Source organism: Rhinoraja longicauda, chromosome 4 (genome assembly GCF_053455715.1).
Source record: "Rhinoraja longicauda isolate Sanriku21f chromosome 4, sRhiLon1.1, whole genome shotgun sequence".
In the NCBI taxonomy this organism is placed as follows: Eukaryota; Metazoa; Chordata; class Chondrichthyes; order Rajiformes; family Arhynchobatidae; genus Rhinoraja; species Rhinoraja longicauda.
The window spans coordinates 3,101,540-3,123,051 of record NC_135956.1 but is presented as its reverse complement, the minus strand read 5'-3'; positions in this window follow the sequence as shown (position 1 = coordinate 3,123,051).

Genomic DNA, 21,512 nt, shown 5'->3' with positions numbered 1-21,512 from the left:
GTGTTGTTTCATTCATGTGTTTTTATGTGAAATTCCAATTAGTAATCTAAAGCTTAGTCAGTTGTCAGCAACAGTTCTTAGCATTTAAGGAGACAGTGTCTTGCAGTAAATGCAAGATATCCAGGCAACACAACTCCAGGCAGTTAAGCCAATTTGGAAGCTCATTAGCGCATACACCTCTGGCATCACAACTGGGAATAAAGCCCTAGTGTGCACGATACTTAAAAATACGACTAATGAAATGATTAGTACACACCAATTTCTGATGAAATTTCTTAGGATTGTGTATATTTTCATGCATAAACTATTTCAGAACCCCTTATACTTTAACGGTTAAACAGCAAGGGATGGGAGATGTTGCAGAAGAAGGGTCTCGACCCGAAACGTCACCTGCTCCTTCTCTCCAGAGATGCTGCCTGTCCCACTGAGTTACTCCGGCATTTTGTGTCGACCTAAGGGATGGGAGATGTTCCATTACTATATATTTTTATGGGGGAAAAATCAAGACTTATTGTAGTAAACTCCCTTCATTAAATGAACATTAATAAATTTTCACACTAGGTATTGCTGCAAAGATACATATTATCATTTTACACTGCAAACACTGTAGGTGGGCCATTAAGAACATGTTTCTTTTACAGTTAACTTAAAATGCTGAACATGAGGCCAGCAGTCAGCATTTGACCAATCTGATTTTAATTTACTACATTTGCTTGGTCCTGGTTGCATTTCCCGTTTCTTTAAAACATTCAGGATGGCACGGTGGCTCAGCGGTAGAGTTGCTGCCTTACAGCGAATGCAGCACCAGAGACCCAGGTTCCATCCCGACTACGGGTGCCGTCTGTACGGAGTTTGTACGTTCTCTCCATGATTTGCGTGGGTTTTCTCAGAGATCTTCGGTTTCCTCCCACACTCCAAAGACGTGCAGGTTTGTAGGTTAATTGGCTTGGTAAATGTAAAAATTGTCCCTCGTGAGTGTAGGATAGTGTTAATGTGCGGGGATCGCTGGTCGGCGCGGACCCGGTGGGCCGAAGGGGCCTGTTTCCGTGCTGTATCTCTAAACTAAACTAAATTAGAAAGCATATTTGCTTACAAATTCATGCAATGCTTTGAACTAGTCTGAATCTTGAAACGATATCATTCAGCAGTTAGGGCTGTATATCAAATCAGTTACTAATGTTGCTTTTTGAGGGAACCTTTTGTATTCCTGATTAAAATAAAGATGAGTTTCAGTTTTGGTCATTGTCATGTGCGAACTGATATTGTTGCGCGCTAACCAGTCAGCAGAAATACAATACATGATTACAATCGAGCCTTTCACATTGTAAAGATACATGTTAAAAGGAATAATGTGAATAACGTTTAGTGCAAGAAAAAAACAGTAAAGTCGGATCAAAGAGAGTTTAGGGGTTTCCAATGAGGTAGATTGTAGTTCAGCACTGCTCTCTAGATGGTCGGATGATTCAGTTGCCTGATAACAGCTGGGAAGAAACTGTCCCTGAATCTGGAGGTGTACATTTTCGCACTTCTAAAACTTTTGCCCGATGGGAGAGGGGAGAAGAGGGAGTGGCCGGGGTGCGACTGGTCCTTGGTTATGCTGTTGGCCTTGCCGAGGCAGCGTGAGGTATAAATGGAGTCAATGGAAGGGAGGTTGGTTTGTGTGATGGTCTGGATGCGACCACAATTCGCTGCAATTACTTGCTGACTTGGATGAAGCTGTTCCCAAACCGTGCTGTGATGCATCCCGACAAAATGCTTTCATTGGTTGCTCCGTTCAGTTGATGTACAACATGCTCTCGGTGGGTCAGTAGGAGAGGGACCACCGTGTTGCCTCCAGCGCCTTCAGGGTCGGCTGCAGGAGCCTCCCGCCCAGGACACAGGGGTGGTCGGGTGAGCAAAGGGACGTCGGGTCAAGGGCCTGCAGCAGCCTGGGGCTTACCTGCGCTCACCTGGATTGGGAGCGCTCCAGTACTTAATCCAACTTATGGACCGGACTGGCGACTGTGCATTTGAGGGTTGTGCAAAAGAATTTCACTGTGCTGAAGTGAACCATTGAACTATTATTGATTTGCTAACCTGTGGAAATAACCTTTGTATTGTCTACTCCTTCACGTCCTGTCAGAGTCCGCATACCCTTATTAATCAGGCAACAGAACGGTCCTCTCAACAGCTAGAGTGCGGTTCCAACCTCCCATCGACCGCACTGGAGACCTTTGAATTATCTTCATTCGGACTTTATCTGATTTTATCTTGCACTAAATGTTTAATTTAGTTTAGAGATACAGCGCGGAAACAGGCCCTTCGGCCCACCGGGTCCGCACCGACCACCGATCCCCACACATTAACACCATCCTACACCCACTAGGGACAATTTTTACATTTACCAAGCCAATTAACCTACATACCGGGACGTCTTTGGAGTGTGGGAGCAAACCGAAGATCTTGAAGAAAACCCACGCAGGTCACGGGGAGAACGTACAAACTCTGTACAGACAGCACCCGTAGTCGGGATGGAACCCGGGTCTCCGGCGCTGCATTCGCTGTAAGGCAGCAACTCTACCGTTGCGCCACCGTGCCGCCCTTTATCATTTTTGTTGTTCCCTTTATCATTTTTCTGTGCAGGGTGGACAGCTTAATTGTAATCATGTGTAGTCTTTGGCTGGACAGCATGCAACCATAAACTTTTGACTGTACCTCGGTACACATGACAATAATAAACTGAACTGAAGTTGTTCCTTTGTTAGTCTGGTGAACTTTACAGTTCGCTTCAAATGCTCTGATCTCCCACCAGAGGTAACTGTTGGTAGACAACCTCGTACTCAGATTCAACATGAATTCCGTGTTCAGTATCAAACGCATGCATTCAATCGATCCTATCAGGATCCTTTTGCCTCACCTGAAAGGACTGTCGGGGTACACAGTAGATGAGGTTGGAGGAGGTGCAAGTGAACCCCGACAGTCTTTCCAGGTGAGGCAGGGGTTCACTTGTACCTCCTCCAACCTCATCTACTGTATCAGCTGGTCCAGGTGTGGGCTCCAATATATCGGCAAAACCAAGCGCAGGCTCGGCGATCGTTTCGCTGAACACCTCTGTTCAGTCCACCTAAACCTACCTGATCTCCCGGTTGCTAAACACTTTAACTTCCTCTCCCATTCCCAGTCTGACCTTTCTGTCCTGGGCCTCCTCCATTGTCAGAGTGAGGCCCAGCGCAAATGGGAGGAACGGCACCTCATATTTCACTTGGGTAGTTTACACCCCAGCGGTATGAACATTGACTTCTCTAACTTCAAGTAACCCATGCTTTCCCTCTCTCTCTGTCCCTCCCCCTTCCCAGTTCTCCCACCAGTCTGATTGTCCCTGATTACATTTTATCTCTGTTTGCTTCTCCTAGCTAACAATATTCTACATTTTCCTTGATCTCCATTCACTTTGATGTCTCGTTTTCACACCCTACCCTTCCTTATCTCTGATTCTCCCCCTCCCCTGACTCTCAGTCTGAAGAAGGGTCCCGACCCGAAACATCACCCATTCCTTCTCTCCAGAGATGCTGCCTGACCTGCTGAGTTACTCCAGCATTTTATGAAATGTCTGTCTTCTTTTGTGGTTTCTTTCCACATTAATTTTTTATAAATTTGTTCACATTGTCCCTTCTGAACTTTCTCTACTAAACTGGCAATGTGTCCCTCTGAAAGTGCCTGACAAATGCCTGACAAACCTTCTATTATGCAACATTCCTTACACCCTTAGGATGGATGTTTAGGAGCTGAATTAGGCCATTTAGCCCATTGATTCTACTGCACCATTCAATCATGACTGTCTATCTTTCCCTCTCAACCCCAATCTCCTGCCTTCACCCCATAACCCTTAACACCGTTACTAACCAAGAACCTTTCAATCCCTGCTTTAACAATACCCAATGACTTGGCCTCCACAGCTGGCTGTGGCAATGAATTTCTCAGATTCACAACTCTCTGACTAAATCAATTCTTCTTTATCTCCTTTTAAAGGTAGGTTATCTTATTATAAGGTTGTGCTTTCTGGTTCTAGATTCTCCCACTGGTGGAACCATCCTTCCCACATCCACTCTATTCAGGCCTTTCACTAATCTTTTCAATGAAGTTTCAATGAAGTCGACCCTATTCCTTCTAAACTCCAGCAAGCACGGGCCCAGAGCTGTCAAACGCTCATCATACGTTAACCCATTCATCTCCGAGATCATTCTGCTCTCCATCCTCTGGACTCTCTCCAATGCCAGCACATCCCTCCTCAGCTATGGGTCCAAACTGCTCACAATACTCCACATGCAGTCATTGGTATAACAAGGACCACTCCCTCCACGATGGTCCATTTGCAGTAAACCCTCGTTATAAGAGGAGGTAGTGGTGTCCATTTTGCCCCTGACTACAGATGATGATTAATAGACAGACGGGCACAAAGTGCTGGAGTAATTCAGCGGGTCAGTTCAATTCAGTTCAGTTTAGTTTATTGTCATGTGTACCGAGATACCGTGAAAAGCTTTTGTTGCACGCTATCCAGTCAGCAGAAAGACAACACATGATCACAATCGAGCCATTTACAGTGTCTAGATACATGGCAAGGGAATAACGTTTAGTGAAAGGTAAAGCCAGCAAAGTCCGATCAAGGATAGTCCGAGAGTCACCAATGAGGTAGATAGTAGTTCAGCACTGCTCTCTGGTTGTGGTAGGATGATTCAGTTGCCTGATAACAGTTGGGAAGAAACTGTCCCTGAATCTGGAGGTGTGCATTTTCACACTTCTGTACATGTTACCTGATGGGAGAGGGAAGAAGAGGGAGTGGCCGGGGTGAGACTGGTCCTTGACTATGCTGTTGGCCTTGCCGAGGCAGCGTGAGGTGTCAATGGAAAGGAGGTTGGTTTGTGTGATGGTCTGGGCTGCGTCCACAATTCGCTGTAATTTCCTGCGGTCTTGGATGGAGCTGTTCCCAAACCAAGCTGTGATGCATCCTGATAAGATGATTTCTGGGGAACACGGAGTGGTGGCATTGGGACCCTTCCTCAGACTGATTCACTTGGCTGAGTTACTCCAGCACATTGTGTCGTTTCACTTTGAAACTGGGCGCGGATGCGGTGAGACCCTTCCCTCTCACCTGCTGTGGCTTCCAAGGTGGAGTATGTCGGCCACTCCCGGGGAGGAGGAGGAACTGGAACAGATGGGGCAGAAAGAAGCCGACTCCCACTGGACAGAGCAATGGGAGAAGCAGTCGGCAGTGATCGAGCGGGGGGCAGATAAACAGCAGCAGGTGAGAAGGGCTCGCGGTGCTCCTTGCGAGTCTGGTGTGGGGTCAGAGGCAGGGGGTCTAAGCAGCCGGGGAGACTGTGGAAGATGGGGATGGGTCGGCAGGTCATTCCACTCACATTCAGTCCACATTCTCTACTTGTTCTATTTAATTTTCTGGCACTCCGTGGTGTTTAGTTGTAGTTTAGTTTAGAGATACAGCGCGGAAACAGACCCTTTCGGCCCACCGGGTCCGCACCGACCAGCGATCCCCACACAGTAACACTATCCTATACCCACAAGGGACAATTTTTACATTTACCAAGCCGATTAACCTACAAACCTGTAAGAAAATAACTGCAGATGCTGGTACAAATCGAAGGTATTTATTCACAAAATGCTGGAGTAACTCAGCAGGTCAGGCAGCATCTCAGGAGAGAAGGGAACCTGTATGTCTTTGGAGTGTGGGAGGAAACCGAAGATCTCCATGCAGGTCACGGGGAGAACGTACAAACTCCGTACAGACAGCACCCGTAGTCGGGATGGAACCCGGGTCTCCGACGCTGCATTCGCTGTAAGTCTGCAACTCTACCGCTGCGCCACCGTGCTTCAGAAACATGGGAGAGGTGCCGTTAGCGGGCAAGCGGTGTATTGTCATTTATCACATGACCGCTGATGGTACAGAAAATCAGATAATCTGGAAATGCTCTGGAGGCCAGGGTGTCAGGAAAGCAGTGTTCAACCTGTACATACAATCACAATTACTTTGCCATCTACTGGGAATAATACCTTGGGCACAAATGCAGTAGTTATTTGGCACCAAATGAAATAAATAGAAACAGAATTCTGGCAATGCTCGTCAATGCTGTCTTGGAGATTACTCTGACTGACCCATGAATTGGTAACAGGGAGGGTTTTAAATTTGAAACAAGAAATGGAAGAATATCTCAGGGTTTTTTGAATTAACTTCACAAAGAAATGTTTTCTTAAGATTCACAGAAGGCTTCATAGCACATGGTCTTGAATCCGATTTGAGATGGGTCTACACACAAAATAGACAATAGACAATAGGTGCAGGAGGAGGCCATTCGGCCCTTTGAGCCAGCACCGCCATTCAATGTGATCATGGCTGATCATTATCAATCAGTACCCCGTTCCTGCCTTCTCCCCATACCCCCTGACTCCGCTATCCTTAAGAGCTCTATCTAGCTCTCTCTTGAATGCATTCAGAGAATTGGCCTCCACTGCCTTCTGAGGCAGAGAATTCCACAGATTCACAACTCTCTGACTGATTCGCTGTAAGTCTGCAACTCTACCTTATTCTTAAACTGTGGCCCCTTGTTCTGGACTCCCCCAACATTGGGAACATGTTTCCTGCCTCTAACGTGTCCAACCCCTTAATAATCTTATACGTTTCGATAAAATCTCCTCTCATCCTTCTAAATTCCAATGCTGGAGTAACTCAACGGGTCAGGGCAGCATCTCTGGAGAGAAGGAATGGGTGACGTTTCGGGTCGAGACCCTTCTTCAGACTGATTGAGACGGGACTACATTTGTGATTGTGTGTTGATCCAAGCTTCCTTTTCCCCACCGTCTGTTGATACTAGGAAACACGAAGCAGGTGTGCTTATGGTCCCGAGCAATCGTTAGTTCTGCCTCGTACTAATTTCCCAGCAGCTGCTATCAATTCTGGTTCCCTTTTCTTCGAGTCATGTCCTTCATCCATTTATCAAAAATGTGGGGAAAAAATCAAGAGGAGTGCTCAGGCAGTAAACCAATTTGAACATGGAGAGAGGTTTCCCTAGTGCAATGTTCTATAGATTCAGGATCAGTTCCTGTGGATTGGAGGATAGCAAATGTTATCCCACTTTTTAAGAAAGGAGGGAGAGAGAAAACGGGTAATTATAGACCAGTTAGTCTGACATCAGTGGTGGGGAAGATGCTGGAGTCAATTATAAAAGACGAAATTGCTGAGCATTTGGATAGCAGTAACGGGATCATTTCGAGTCAGCATGGATTTACGAAGGAGAAATCGTGCTTGACAAATCTACTGGAATTTTTTGAGGATGTAACTAGGAAAATTGACAAGGGAGAGTCAGTGGATGTGGTGTACCTCGACTTTCAGAAAGCCTTCGACAAGGTCCCACATAGGAGATTAGTGGGCAAAATTAGGGCACATGGTATTGGGGGTAGGGTACTGACATGGATAGAAAATTGGTTGACAGACAGAAAGCAAAGAGTGGGGATAAATTGGTCCCTTTCGGAATGGCAGGCAGTGACCAGTGGGGTACCGCAAGGTTCGGTGTTGGGACCCCAGCTATTTACGATATACATTAATGACTTAGACGAAGGGATTAAAAGTACCATTAGCAAATTTGCAGATGATACTAAGTTGGGGGGTAGTGTGAATTGTGAGGAAGATGCAATAAGGCTGCAGGGTGACTTGGACAGGTTGTGTGAGTGGGCGGATACATGGCAGATGCAGTTTAATGTAGATAAGTGTGAGGTTATTCACTTTGGAAGTAAGAATAGAAAGGCAGATTATTATCTGAATGGTGTCAAGTTAGGAGGAGGGGGAGTTCAACGAGATCTGGGTGTCCTAGTGCATCAGTCAATGAAAGGAAGCATGCAGGTACAGCAGGCAGTGAAGAAAGCCAATGGAATGTTGGCCTTCGTAACAAGAGGAGTTGAGTATAGGAGCAAAGAGGTCCTTCTACAGTTGTACCGGGCCCTGGTGAGACCGCACCTGGAGTACTGTGTGCAGTTTTGGTCTCCAAATTTGAGGAAGGATATTCTTGCTATGGAGGAGGTGCAGCGTAGGTTCACTAGGTTAATTCCCGGAATGTCGGGATTGTCGTATGTTGAAAGGCTGGAGCGATTGGGCTTGTATACACTGGAATTTAGAAGGATGAGGGGGGATCTTATTGAAACATATAAGATAATTAGGGGATTGGACACATTAGAGGCAGATAACATGTTCCCAATGTTGGGGGAGTCCAGAACAAGGGGCCACAGTTTAAGAATAAGGGGTAGGCCATTTAGAACGGAGATGAGGAAGAACTTTTTCAGTCAGAGAGTGGTGAAGGTGTGGAATTCTCTGCCTCAGAAGGCAGTGGAGGCCAGTTCGTTGGATGCTTTCAAGAGAGAACTGGATAGAGCTCTTAAGGATAGCGGAGTGAGGGGGTATGGGGAGAAGGCAGGAACGGGGTACTGATTGAGAGTGATCAGCCATGATCGCATTGAATGGCGGTGCTGGCTCGAAGGGCTGAATGGCCTACTCCTGCACCTATTGTCTATTGTCTATTGTCTATAGTGCACGACATCCATCACCTATTGACATTCTGCTTCGTCATAATATTATTGGTGAGAATAAAATCTGAATTAGCAAAGGCAATGCTGCAGACATTTACACTGCGTTATGCTGCAGATTATTTCAAATCTTAAGGGAATCATCAAATGTAAAGATTGTTTAATGATCTTAATTTCATAATGAGAGGATTTGAGTATATGTTCAGAACAAGAGGATTTGAGTATAGGTTCATAACGAAAGGATTTGAGTATAGGAGTAAACAGGTCCTTCTGCGGTTGCATTTGGCCCTGGTGAGACCACATCTGGAGTATTGTGTGCAGTTTTGGTCTCCTAATTTGAGGAAGGACATCCTTGCTATTGAGGCAGTGCAGCGTAGGTTCACGAGGTTAATCCCCGGGATGGCGGGACTGTCAGATGAGGAAAGATTGGAAAGACTGAGCTTGTATTCACTGGAATTTAAAAGGATGAGAGGGGATCTTATAGAGAGATATAAAATTCTAAAAGGACTGGACAAGCTAAATGCAGGAAAAATGTTCCCAATGTTGGGGGAGTCCAGAACCAGGGGCCACACAGTCTAAGAATAAAGGGGAGGCCATTTAAATCTGAGGTGAGAAAAAACGTTTTCACCCAGAGAGTTGTGAATTTGTGGAATTCTCTGCCACAGAGGGCAGTGGAGGCCAATTCACTGGATGAATTTAAAAGGGAGTCAGATAGAGCTCTAGGGGCAAGTGGATTCAAGGGATATGGGGAGAAGGCAGGCACAGGTTACTGATTGTGGATGATCAGCCATGATCATAATTAATAGGCTCGAAGGGTCAGATGGCCTTCTCCTGCACCTATTTTCTATGTTTCTGTTTCTATGATCTAAATCTGACCTATTTCCACCTTCCTGAGGTTAAAGGCCTCTACCCAGTTTCTGTTCAGTACATCGACTTTCACATAAGGTATTCTGATGCTGTTTCCTGGAATTCTTGCCCATAAGCAGAGAAATTAATGAGCTTAAATAAATGGATAAATATATCATCAGAAATACCAGAGGGAGTGATATAAAGCAAGTACATTAAACCTTTATATATATGCAGGGTAGATTTGCATAGTCAAAGGCTTCTCAACATGATATATCGAAGAAGACATTCTTCCTGAATTATAGTTGTCATATAAAATGCCGAACATTACTTTAAAAAAAGATAATTCAACGTGTGGCTGTTAACTGTAAAAGGCGAGAAACTGGCCTTTAATTCAATTAAAATAAAACAGATAAAGAACGGGAAAAATGAATGCAATCCTGTTAGCAAAGTATTATTGAAACTAAAATGTAGTTTCAGTGTCACAAAGGCTGCCAATAAATTACATGTAAAAATGAAGCATTTCAGTGATTACATGGATGTAAAATAGTGGTTAAATGAAAATAAGGTATCACTTTTATATTGTATAAGAGTTTACCATATTTTCATTACCTCTCATGATATTAGACTCAATCTTGATTTCTCCAGTGACAATGCAATGTTTCAGCCAACTTGCCTACAGTTCCTTGTTGAAGCTGAAGTGCGATATAAAATATTATTTCCTGTGTGCAGTCAATCAACATAAATCTTCACCATGACTTCTAGCTTTCAAATAAAAAAGTGAAAGTTAAGCAAAATGAAATATGAAACGAGATACATAACAGCTACGACATGAAATTTTAATACTCTGTGCTTTGTGGAGTTCCATAAAGTTTTCCGTCTTTTGAATGAGTTATCCCCATGAAAGAAATCTTATCCATTTTGTTTGGCCTGAAAGTGTCTGAACATTTACAACAGAATTTATTTCAGATTAGTTTCCGTAAATTTCAAGATAAGACGCTTTTTGAAAAATAGTAAATATTCTGCTTACTTCATGGCATGCTTGCACAATTTGTGAATATTTTGCGAATTACACTGACAAAAATGCATGAAGAAAAAATATTTTAATAGGTACTGTGAAAAAAATCACTGCAGACTTTGTTTGCAAAGAAAAAGTATTTGTATAGCACTTGCAATTATTTTGTCACAAGACCGTCTATACTTTGCTCTATCTAATAATCATACTTCTGTGATTTTGCCTTTTGGTTTTCTCTCGTACATTTCTGTATTAGTAGAGCTGGGTCAACTCCCAATTGAAATAAAACGGTCTGGTGTATGTGATGAATCGGTGACTGGATGTGGCTTTACGAAGAATGACTGGAATTTCACTTCACTTCTGGAGGATGAACCTGATGGAGAGGATCAACAACTCATCTTAAAACCCACCGAGAAAGAAGAAAACCAGACAAGTTTAGTTTGGTTTATAGATATAGCATGAAAACAGGCCCTTCGGCCCACCGGGTCCGCACCGACCTGCGATCACCCCGCACACTGGCTCTATCCTAAACGCTAGGGAGAATTTACAGAAGCCAATTAACCAACAAACCTGCACGTCTTTGGAGTTTGGGAGGAAACCGGAGCATCCAGAGAAATCCCACGCAGTCACAGGAGGAACGTGCAAACTCCGTACAGACAGCACCCGTAGTCAGGGATGCGGGTCTCTTGTGCTTTTATGCAGCATCCCTACCACAGTGCCACTATGCGCAAAAGCAATAAAGTCAGCAAATGTGTATCTAAGAGTTTCAAAATGATGCATAGATGGATGCCTGTGTATTTGTTGGGTACACCTGGAGTGATAATGCATGTGGAATGGGAATTTATTGCAGTTGGAATATTACAATTACAATATTACAATTATAGTAAGTTTACACCGATTAACAAGGATAATATTCCAAATGAGTAATTACATTTGTCACAGAGGTTTGGAGCAACTTCATTAACTATTGAGCTTAAACCCACATCAGGCAGCATCATTTAGATCGATCAGAAGAATTTCAAGTTTTGATCAGCTGTTTATAATATTCCACCAGTGACTAAGAAATTTGAGTCACATTGGAGCTTATATTTAAATGGTTATCGGATAAAAATTTGGGCCTTTGCAGTGGACAATTAGTAATGAGTACAGAAAAATAGTAATATGCAGGTTTGATGAATAGTTCTGGATTTCAAGTAACCTCAGTGTGTTCAGCTCAGTTCAGTTTAGTTTATTGTCACGCGTACAGTGAAAAGCTTTTGTTACATGCTAACTAAGTTAGCAAAAGGTTGATTACAATCAATCCATTTGCAGTGTGTAGATACATGATAAGGGAATAACGTTTAGTGCAAGGTAAAGCTAGCAAGATCCGATCAAGGATAGTCCGAGGGTCACCAATGAGGTAGATAGTTGTTCAGCACTGCTCTCTGGTTGTGGTGGGATGATTCAGTTGCCTGATATCAGCTGGGAAGAAACTGTCCCTTATTCTGGAGGTGTGCGTTTTCACACTTCTGTACATTTAGTCTGATGGGAGAGGGGAGAAGAGGGAGTGGCCGGGGTGCGACTGGTCCTTGATCATGCTGCTGGTCTTGCCAAGGCAGCGTGAGGTACAAATGGAGTCAATGGAAGGGAGGTTGGTTTGTGTGATGGTCTGGGCTGTGTCCACAATTCGCTGCAATTTCCTGGGGTCTTGGATGGAGCTGTTCCCAAACCAAGCTGTGATGCATCCTGGGAAAATGCCTTCTGTGGTGCATCTGCAGAAGTTGGTGAGAGTCGTAGGGGACATGCCAATCTTCCTCAGCCTTCTAAGGAAGTATAGGCAGTGTGGACACCATGAATATGTTTCTTGAAGGGTGATATTTTTTGTAATTACATGATTTTCATATATGAATTTACATCAGAAAATTCTATAAAACCTGTGCAAATAGAGCACTGAAACAACTTTGCATCTCTATATGCTTCCTGAAATATTGCTACATCAATAAACAACTCATAAGTGACAAACGCAGTGTGCCTGGAAGTCAGTTTCTACCTAACAATCTGTGCAAACTATCATCCGTTAGTAGAAACTGCAGGTAATCTGGATCTTAGCACAAAGCTAAGGCCGGCACGGTGGCGCAGCGGTAGAGTTGCTGCCTTACAGCGAATGCAGCACCGGAGACTCAGGTTCGATCCTGACTACGGGCGCCGTCTGTACGGAGTTTGTACGTTCTCCCCGTGACCTGCGTGGGTTTTCTCCGAGATCTTCGGTTTCCTCCCACACTCCAAAGACGTACAGGTATGTAGGTTAATTGGCCTGTTATCAATGTAAAAATTGTCCCTAGTGTGTGTAGGATAGTGATAATGTGTGGGGATCGCTGGGCGGCACGGACTCGATGGGCCGAAGGGCCTGTTTCCGCGCTGTATCTCTAAATCTAAATCTAAAGCAAAGGCTAGGAAGTGCATTGGAGTTATCTCCTCGCCATTGACATGATTCTATTGAAGCTCTAGGTCTTCAACCACATGGCAAAAATCTAATGAGACTTCTGGCCAACTTTTTCCTTCAATGAGAAGGTGTGTGTATGGAGCAAGCTGCCCGAGGAGGTAGTTGCGGCAGGGACTATCCCAACGTTTAAAAAACAGTTAGACAGGTACATGGCTAGGATAGGTTTGGAAGGAAATGGGCCAAACCCGGGCAAGTGGGACTAGTGTAGCTGTGGCATTGTTGGCCGGTGTGGGCAAGTTGGGCCGAAGGGCCTGTTTCCACGCTGTATCACTCTATGACTCTATGACTCTAAAAAAATCTTGAATCCAAATAGTTCTCTTGGGTTAATCTTCAAATGAGTGATTTAAATCCACTCAAGATTTAGTGCAAGAGTTCAGAGTCTCAGAGGGGTCTTTCAGCTAGGATAGAATGTAACGAGATGCTGGATGGGGAAATTGCTGAGAGCTCTTCCCATTTCGCCAGTAATGTAATGGGTTCTGACAGAGCAGAGTCAGCAGGGGAAGGGAAGCTCCAAGGAACTCCCTGGCTTCCCATATTCTTCTCTATTTTTTTGGACTCATGGCAGACCAACAATACACAAATATTCATCCCTGACTATTCACTACAGGTCTCAGATTTGCTTGATTATACTTGTTGCAAATGCAGCTGGCAGTTTATTATCGACAGACAAATCTTCGAAAAACAAAAAGTAATTCAGAGAAGAGTGGGAATATTCAGCAGTTAGGCAGTATCTGCAGAGAGAGATGCAGACCTGGCTTTTCGGATGAATGGCTTTTCAACACAACTGGGGCCCTTCACAAGAGGCCAATTTGACTAAGAAACCTTGTGAAAGTATTTCTGACCAGCAGAGAAATGTAATGAATTAAATAGTCACAACAAGCAAAAGATTTAAGAGCATTGGTTTAAATATTTAGTTCAGAGATACAGTGCAGAAACAGGCCCTTTCAGCCCACTGGGTCCGCGCCGACCAGCGATCCCCGCACACTAACACTATCCGAAACCCACTAGGGACAAATTTTACATTTACCAAGCCAATTAACCTACAAACCTGGACGTCTTTGGAGTGTGGGAGGAAATCGAAGATCTCAGAGAAAACCCACGCAGGTCACGGGGAGAACGTACAAACTCCGTACAGACAGCACCCGTAGTCGGGATGGAACCCGCGTCTCCGGCGCTGTCATTCACTGTAAGGCAGCAACTCTACCGCTGCGCCACCGTGTCGCTCAATAATTTGTAAATTATTTGCAAATACAAACTCCATTGGTGCAGCTACACGATGCACGAGTCACCTCAATGTTTAGGAACCTGGATCTTTCCTGCTGGCTGCAGGGGATTTGACAACATTAACCAAGAAGCTGTCAGAGCATTTATCCAGCAACCTTCTCTACAGTTCAGCAGCTAAATTCATCCACACCAGCATGGCCTCCAGGCAAAAGCGGAACAAAATGAAAGTATCATTGTTTTGCAAAGAGCATGAGGCCACAATATGAACAGCACCAGGCAGCCTCTGACATTTATGAAAAGAAATGTTGCTATTGTTGGAACATCTGTGGCTCTCAATACACATTGATCATCAATCCATCAACAGCAGAGGTACTATCTTAGTCTTGGCCTCTCTGCCAGAAAATGTCATGTCTCATTGTGTTCAGAACCACAGCTGGAGTAAACAGATCCGCACCAAATGTCAAAGTAGGTAACAAAGCAAATTCTCAATATATTCAAACATTTTACTTTAAAGAAATCTAGAGATTGGCTCTGTTCTTCTCTGTCCCCACATTTTGGCTTGGATAGCTTGGATGTCCTGGGCCTCCTCCATTGTCAGAGTGAGGCCCAGCGCAAATTGGAGGAACAGCACCTCATATTTCGCTTGGGCAGTTTACACCCCAGCGGTATGAACATTGACTTCTCTAACTTCAGGTAGTCCCTGCTTTCCCTCTGTGTCCCCTCCCCCTTCCCAGTTCTCCCACTAGTCTTCCTGCCTGCAACTACATCCTATCTTTGTCCCGCCCCCTCCCCTGACATCAGTCTGAAGAAGGGTCTCGACACGAAACGTCACCCATTCCTTCTCTCCTGAGATGCTGCCTGACCCGCTGAGTTACTCCAGTATTTTGTGTCCACCTTCGATTTAAACCAGCATCTGCAGTTTTTTTTTCCTACACAAAGTTTAAAGGAGATGTGTGCAATGTTTTTTGTTACACAGAGGGAGGTGGATATAACTCCATGCCAGAGATAGTGGTGGAGGCACATACCATACTGACATTGAAGAAACCTTTGGATAGGCATGTGGATATGCAAGTAATGGAGGGATATGGATTATGTACAGGCTGATAGAGTTGGTCTGGGAATCACGTTCATCACAGACGTTGTTGGCTGAAGGAGTTGTGCTATAAGAGTATAAGAAAATAACTGCAGATGCTGGTACAAATCGAAGGTATTTATTCACAAAATGCTGGAGGAACTCAGCAGATCAGGCAGCATCTCGGGAGAGAAGGAATGGGTGACGTTTCGGGTCGAGACCCTTCTTCAGACTGATGTCAGGGGGGCGGGACAAAGGAAGGATATAGGTGGAGACAGGAAGATAGAGGGAGATCTGGAAAGGAGGAGGGGAAGAGAGGGACAGAGGAACTATCTAAAGTTGGAGAAGTCAATGTTCATACCACTGGGCTGCAAGCTGCCCAAGCGAAATATGAGGTGCTGTCTGAAGGTGAAAGAAAGAGAAGACACAAACAAAGAGTTAATTAAGATACCAAAAAAAAGGAACAAATTAAGCAATCTTTGAACACAGTTATTACACTGAAGTATGTTCCTTAAAAAAAAATGATACTCCATGAATCCAATTCAACACTTGGAGACTGGGGTTTGATCTACATTTTAGAGGTCTCATCTCATAGATCAACACATGCCACTTAAACTGAGTTAGATCTCAAATGTTGAAACTAAAGAGAATATATATATATATATATCTATTATCTATCTATCTATCTATATATTACTAAAACTCAGATCTTGTAACGTTTTTGTATATATATTCCACTGATGTCGGCTGAAGGCAATTCCGGCAAAACGGTAAACCGCAGCGCCACGATTTTTGTACCGCCTTAATCAGCATGCGGTTCGCTGCTGGAAAATGATATTTTTATTTAATTCGGACGCATATTTTTTAAGTTACAGAGGTTTAAAGGCGCTGCCCCCCCTCATTTATCGAAGTTTTGACAGAAGGGGGGCGCTGCGGTCCGGCAGTGCTCAGCACGCATGCGCGGCATCTCCTCACTCGCACCAAAACAATGGACGCCTTTAGCGGCGCCAGCCCGCGATCACCGGCTCACCTCTCCTCTCTCCCCTTGCTTCTCTCCTCTCTCCCACACCCGGGAGAACATCTCCCCGCTATCCCCCCCCCCCCCCGGGCCTTTGAATGATGCGATCTCACGAAGCCCCCCCCAACCGGACTTTTCACTGATCCGATCACCCGCACCCCCCCCCCCCCCCCGGCCATTAACTGATGCGAAGAGTGTGTCTGGGGGAGAGAAAATGGGGGAGGGGCTGAGAATGGGGAATGGGACAACAGGGGTAGTGCGGAGGGGACTTGGTGGTGGGGGAAAGAGGGGTACTGGGAAAAGGGGAGGTCCATATCCCTCCCCTCTCCCCCATCCCTCCCTCCCTTCCCCCCTCTCCCCACCCCTCCCTCACACCACAAATACCACCACATCTCTCATCACCCTCCCCCCTTCACTCCCACACCCCCTCCCGGATACAATGGAAACCCTAAGAGGACGGCCCAAAGGGGAGAGTGTGGGGAGTGTAAGAGTGGGGATGGGGCACGAGAGAATGGGGGAGCGGGGAATGGGCCCAACGGGCCCACTTTGTCTAGTATATATATAAACTTAAAACAAGTGGCTATGTGAACCACTTCAGAGGGCAGTTAAGAGCCAAACTGCTTAAAATTGAAGTAACAGAGATCAGATAAGGAAAAAGTGGCAGATTTCTTCATTAGCGAACCAGTGGGTTCAAGGCAATCTGGTAGTTTGGGACTAATTTTAATACCACATTATTTAATTAAGTGAATTTAAATCCCCATCTGCCACTCCCTGATTTGACATCATCTCTTTGGTTCATTAGTTTATGCCTCCAACTTACTTGCTCAGTATATTAACCACCATGCCGCTATTCCCAGGACTCTTCAAAATTAAATAAAGTACAACAAGTTAAACTGAATGTGGAACTACACACACATACCCAAGAAGAAGGAAATTGGAGGCAAGGGTCTCCAGTGAGAACCAGCTCTGACAGAAATAACTGAAATATGTTGCAGGAAGGAACTGCAGATGCTGGTTTACACCGAAGATAGACACAAAGTGCTGGAGTCACTCAGCGGATCAGGCAGCATCTCTGGAGAGAAGGAGTGGGTTGAGACCCTTCTTCAGACTGAGCTCAGAGAGTCTGAAGAAGGATCTCGACCCGAAACGTCACCCATTCCTTCTATCCAGAGATGCTACCTGTTCCGCTGAGTTACTCCAGCATTTTGTGTCTATCTATCTCTAACTGAAATATGGCTTCATTAAGAATGGGTTTGATCATGAAATGTTGCAGGCTTTAACAGCATGAAAAAATAAGGGTGGAGGAAGGAACAATAAAAGACTAGCTGTATCAAAGGAACATAGCCAAAAGAATCATAGAAACAAAACTCAACAAAGATAAAAAGATTAATACAGCATGCCAGCAAAATAGGGGCAAGGAATATATATGTAAGCAAATAGTTCAAAATAGTAAATGTGCAGAAAATTTCTCATGAAATAAATTATCCCCCCCACCCCCCCTTCCCTTCCCCCAAAAAAGGCTATAAAATGTAAATAAATGGGATACTAGGGTTGGAGGTTCTATGTCTGTGACACCACCTTTAATTAGTCTGTGGAACTCCAAACAAAAGAGAGCACTGCTCGGCCAAGAAGCAAGAAATGATCCAGAACTCACAAAAAATACAAAGGTAAGCAGAAGAGTACATCTTGGAACCTTCAATTACCAATTGTGAAAGGGCAAAGAGCAAAGTTATAAGTAAGTGAAAAAAATCTAATTTTAAGGGGAACTCAGTAAAACGAAAAGATTTATCTACAGAGAAGTGGAACAAAAGTTGGAAACATTTAAGACATTGATCAATAGACTGCCTGAGAAATATATCCCAGTTAATGGCAAGAACCAATAAGCCAACAACAACACACCATGTTGAAACTAAAGAGAGATCCACAAACTGAGTATTTAAACAACAAAGGAGAAGGTGGTAAGAAATAAAACAAAATAATTGGGAATTAAGCCAAAAAAAACAATTAGGAAGGTAAAGTAAACCCACAAAATTAAATTATCAAGGTATATAAACAAATAGTGAAGTACTCTGCAAGCTCATAAATTACAAAAGGAAAACTGAGATAATGAACAGAGCCATTAGAGCACTAATGATAAACATGCAGATCATAACAGCAAACAGCAGATATATAAAACAGTTAATCCACCTTGGCATTAACTGGGATTACTAACATGGTGGATACGATATTAGAAGAATAAGTTGATACAGAAAGTAAAATGGAGGGAGATGATTAACAAACAATATAAAACAATAAGAATAAAACTGTTTAGGAAAGAACTGCAGATGCTGGTTTAAATCGAAGGTAGACACAAAATGCTGGAGTAACTCAGCGGGTCAGGCAGCATCTCGGGAGAGAAGGAATGGATGATGTTTCGGGTCTGATAAAGGGTCTCGACCCGAAACGTCACCCATTCCTTCTCTCCCAAGATGCTGCCTGACCCGTTGAGTTACTCCAGCATTTTGTGTCTACCTTCAGAATAAAACTGTTGATCTGGATGGAGTCAGCAGAAAGGCTACATAGCTATTTGATTTCATAAGATCAAAAGATCATGAGTGATAGGAGTAGAATTAGGCCATTCGGCCCATCAAGTCTACTCCACCATTCATTCATGGCTGATCTATTTCTCCCTCCTAACCCCATTCTCCTGCCTTCTCCCCATAAACATGACTTGCAAACAGAAAATATGTAGGAAGGAACTGCAGAAGTTTAAACCGAAGATAGACACAAAATGCTCGAGTAACTCTGCGGGTTAGGCAACATCTCTGGAGAGAAGAAATGGGTGACGTTTCGGGTTGAGACCCTTCTTCAGACTGATGATAGTAGTTGATGAAAGTGGGTAGGAGTTAAAATTGATTAGTCTGATTGGAAAAAAGATGAGAATGGGCTTCTTCGATGATTGGTACTGGGATTGCTGCTGCTCATCAAATAAATTACATAAATATGACTGAGAATGGAACCATAAATTTCAAAATTTGTTGGCAGCACAAACAGTGCCAATGATGGTCTTGCGTGGAGAAGTAACAGGCTGCTAACATGGAGCATTAGCATTGACTCATTTTATTTTGTAGCACCATTGGTTTATTCTTCTTATGCTCTTTGACAGACTATGTCTATCACATGGTATCTGGAGGATGGAGACAGCTCAGAGGTTAACTGTGGCAGCTAGACATGCCAACTATCTCACTCCTAAATACGGGACAAGGTGACATCACCGCCCCGCGCCCCACGTGACCTCACCCAGCCAGCGGCCTCGTGCTCCTGCTCCACCAATGGCGGCCGCGCGGGCCTCCGTTAGGCGATGCCGGGGCCTCCGGACCTACACTGTCCGAACCGACACTGTCCGGATGGTAGACAATCAGATTTTAACCAGCATTTGCAGTTTTTTCCTCCTACACTGTCCGGACCTATGGCACCTGGGCCTACAGTGTCTGGGCCTAAAGTGTCTAGGCCTACAGTGTCTGGGCCTACAGTGTCTGGGCCTATAGTGTCCAGGCCAACAGTGTCTGGGCCTACAGTGTCCGGGCCTACACGGGCCTACAGCGTCCGGGCCTACAGCGTCCGGGCCTAAAGAGTCCGGGCTTACAGCGTCCGGGCCTACAGCGCCAGAGCCTACAGCGTCTGGGCCTATAGCGCCAGGGCCTACAGAGTCTGGGCCTACAGCGCTCCCCGGGCCTAATACGGGACAAGGGCGGTCCCGTACGGGACAAACCAATTTAGCCCAAAATACGGGATGTCCCAGCTAATACTGGACAGTTGGCAATCTTAGTGGAAGCATACAGGAGGACAATAACAATCTTTCAGACTGGGTCTGATATTGCTTTATGAACTCCAAAACTGAGAAGCGGTACATATTGGCAGGAAACAAAGGAGACTCAATGTTTTATTTAGGAAATATATCTTAATATGGTTGTGGAGTAAATGCACAGATCAATAAAATCGAAGGCCAGAAAAGGATTCAAAACAGTAAGTACTTTTTCAAAACATTTTTTTAAACGTTAAAGGTTTTTAGATATATTCAGCTGTTTTATATGTTTTAGTCAGCATTATTTTCTAATTTTGGAAAATATGTGTTCTTATTTTCATTATTTACTTCAGAGTTAATAGTTTTTAAATGTGTCTCTGAATGCCAGCTGTGACACCAGACAATGTTTCAGCCCAGTCTCTGTGAGGGTCTAGCAGGGGTGTGTTGAGTGTTTGGGCTTCCAGTTGCCATTCAGATCTCACCACTGGATGAGAAGAGCAGAGCTCCAGATTCATAGTCAGAGAGTGAATCAGTGTGGAGACAGGCCCTTCGGCCCAACTTGCCCACACCGGCCAACATGTCCCAGCTACACTAGTCTCACCTGCCTGCCTGCCTTTGGTCCAGATCCCTCCAAAACTGTCCTAGGGTTAAGTGCATCAACTCCCCACCATCAACCCACCATCAACTCCCCACCATCAACCCCCCCACCATCAACTTCCCCACCATCAACTCCCCACCATCAACTCCCCACCATCAACTCCCCACCATCAACTCCCCACCATCAACTCCCCACCATCAACTCCCCACCATCAACTCCCCACAATCAACTCCCCACCATCAACTCCCCACCATCAACTCCCCACCATCAACTCCCCACCATCAACTCCCCACCATCAACTCCCCACCATCAACTCCCCACCATCAACTCCCCACCATCAACTCCCCACCATCAACTCCCCACAATCAACTCCCCACCATCAACTCCCCACCATCAACACCCCACCATCAACTCCCCACCATCAACTCCCCACCATCAACTCCATCAGGATTTCTCACAGGCACCGAAAAACAGCCAACAAAATCAAGGACTTTTCTCACTCCCCTCACCTTCCTTTTCCTGTAGGGCAGAAGGTACAAAAGCTTGAAAACTTGTAGCACCAGATTCAGGAACAGCTTCTTCCCTGCTGTTATCGGACTGCTGAACCGTTCTCCTATTATGTAGGTTGTAGTCCTGATCTTTCAACCTCCTCCATTATGTCCTCGGACGTTTTCTCTGCACCTGCAATGCTTGATGCCGTAACATTGTATTCAGCACACTGGTATTTGTCTCTTTGCACTATCTCCTATACTTGTGCATGGCTTGCAATACTCATGTACAGTATAATTTGATTTGACTGGATAGCACACAAACAAAAGCTTTGCACTGTTTCTCAGTATACGTAACAAAAATATACCAATACATGCCTTATTTTTCATCTATCAGAGGAATATCACATGGTTCTCTGG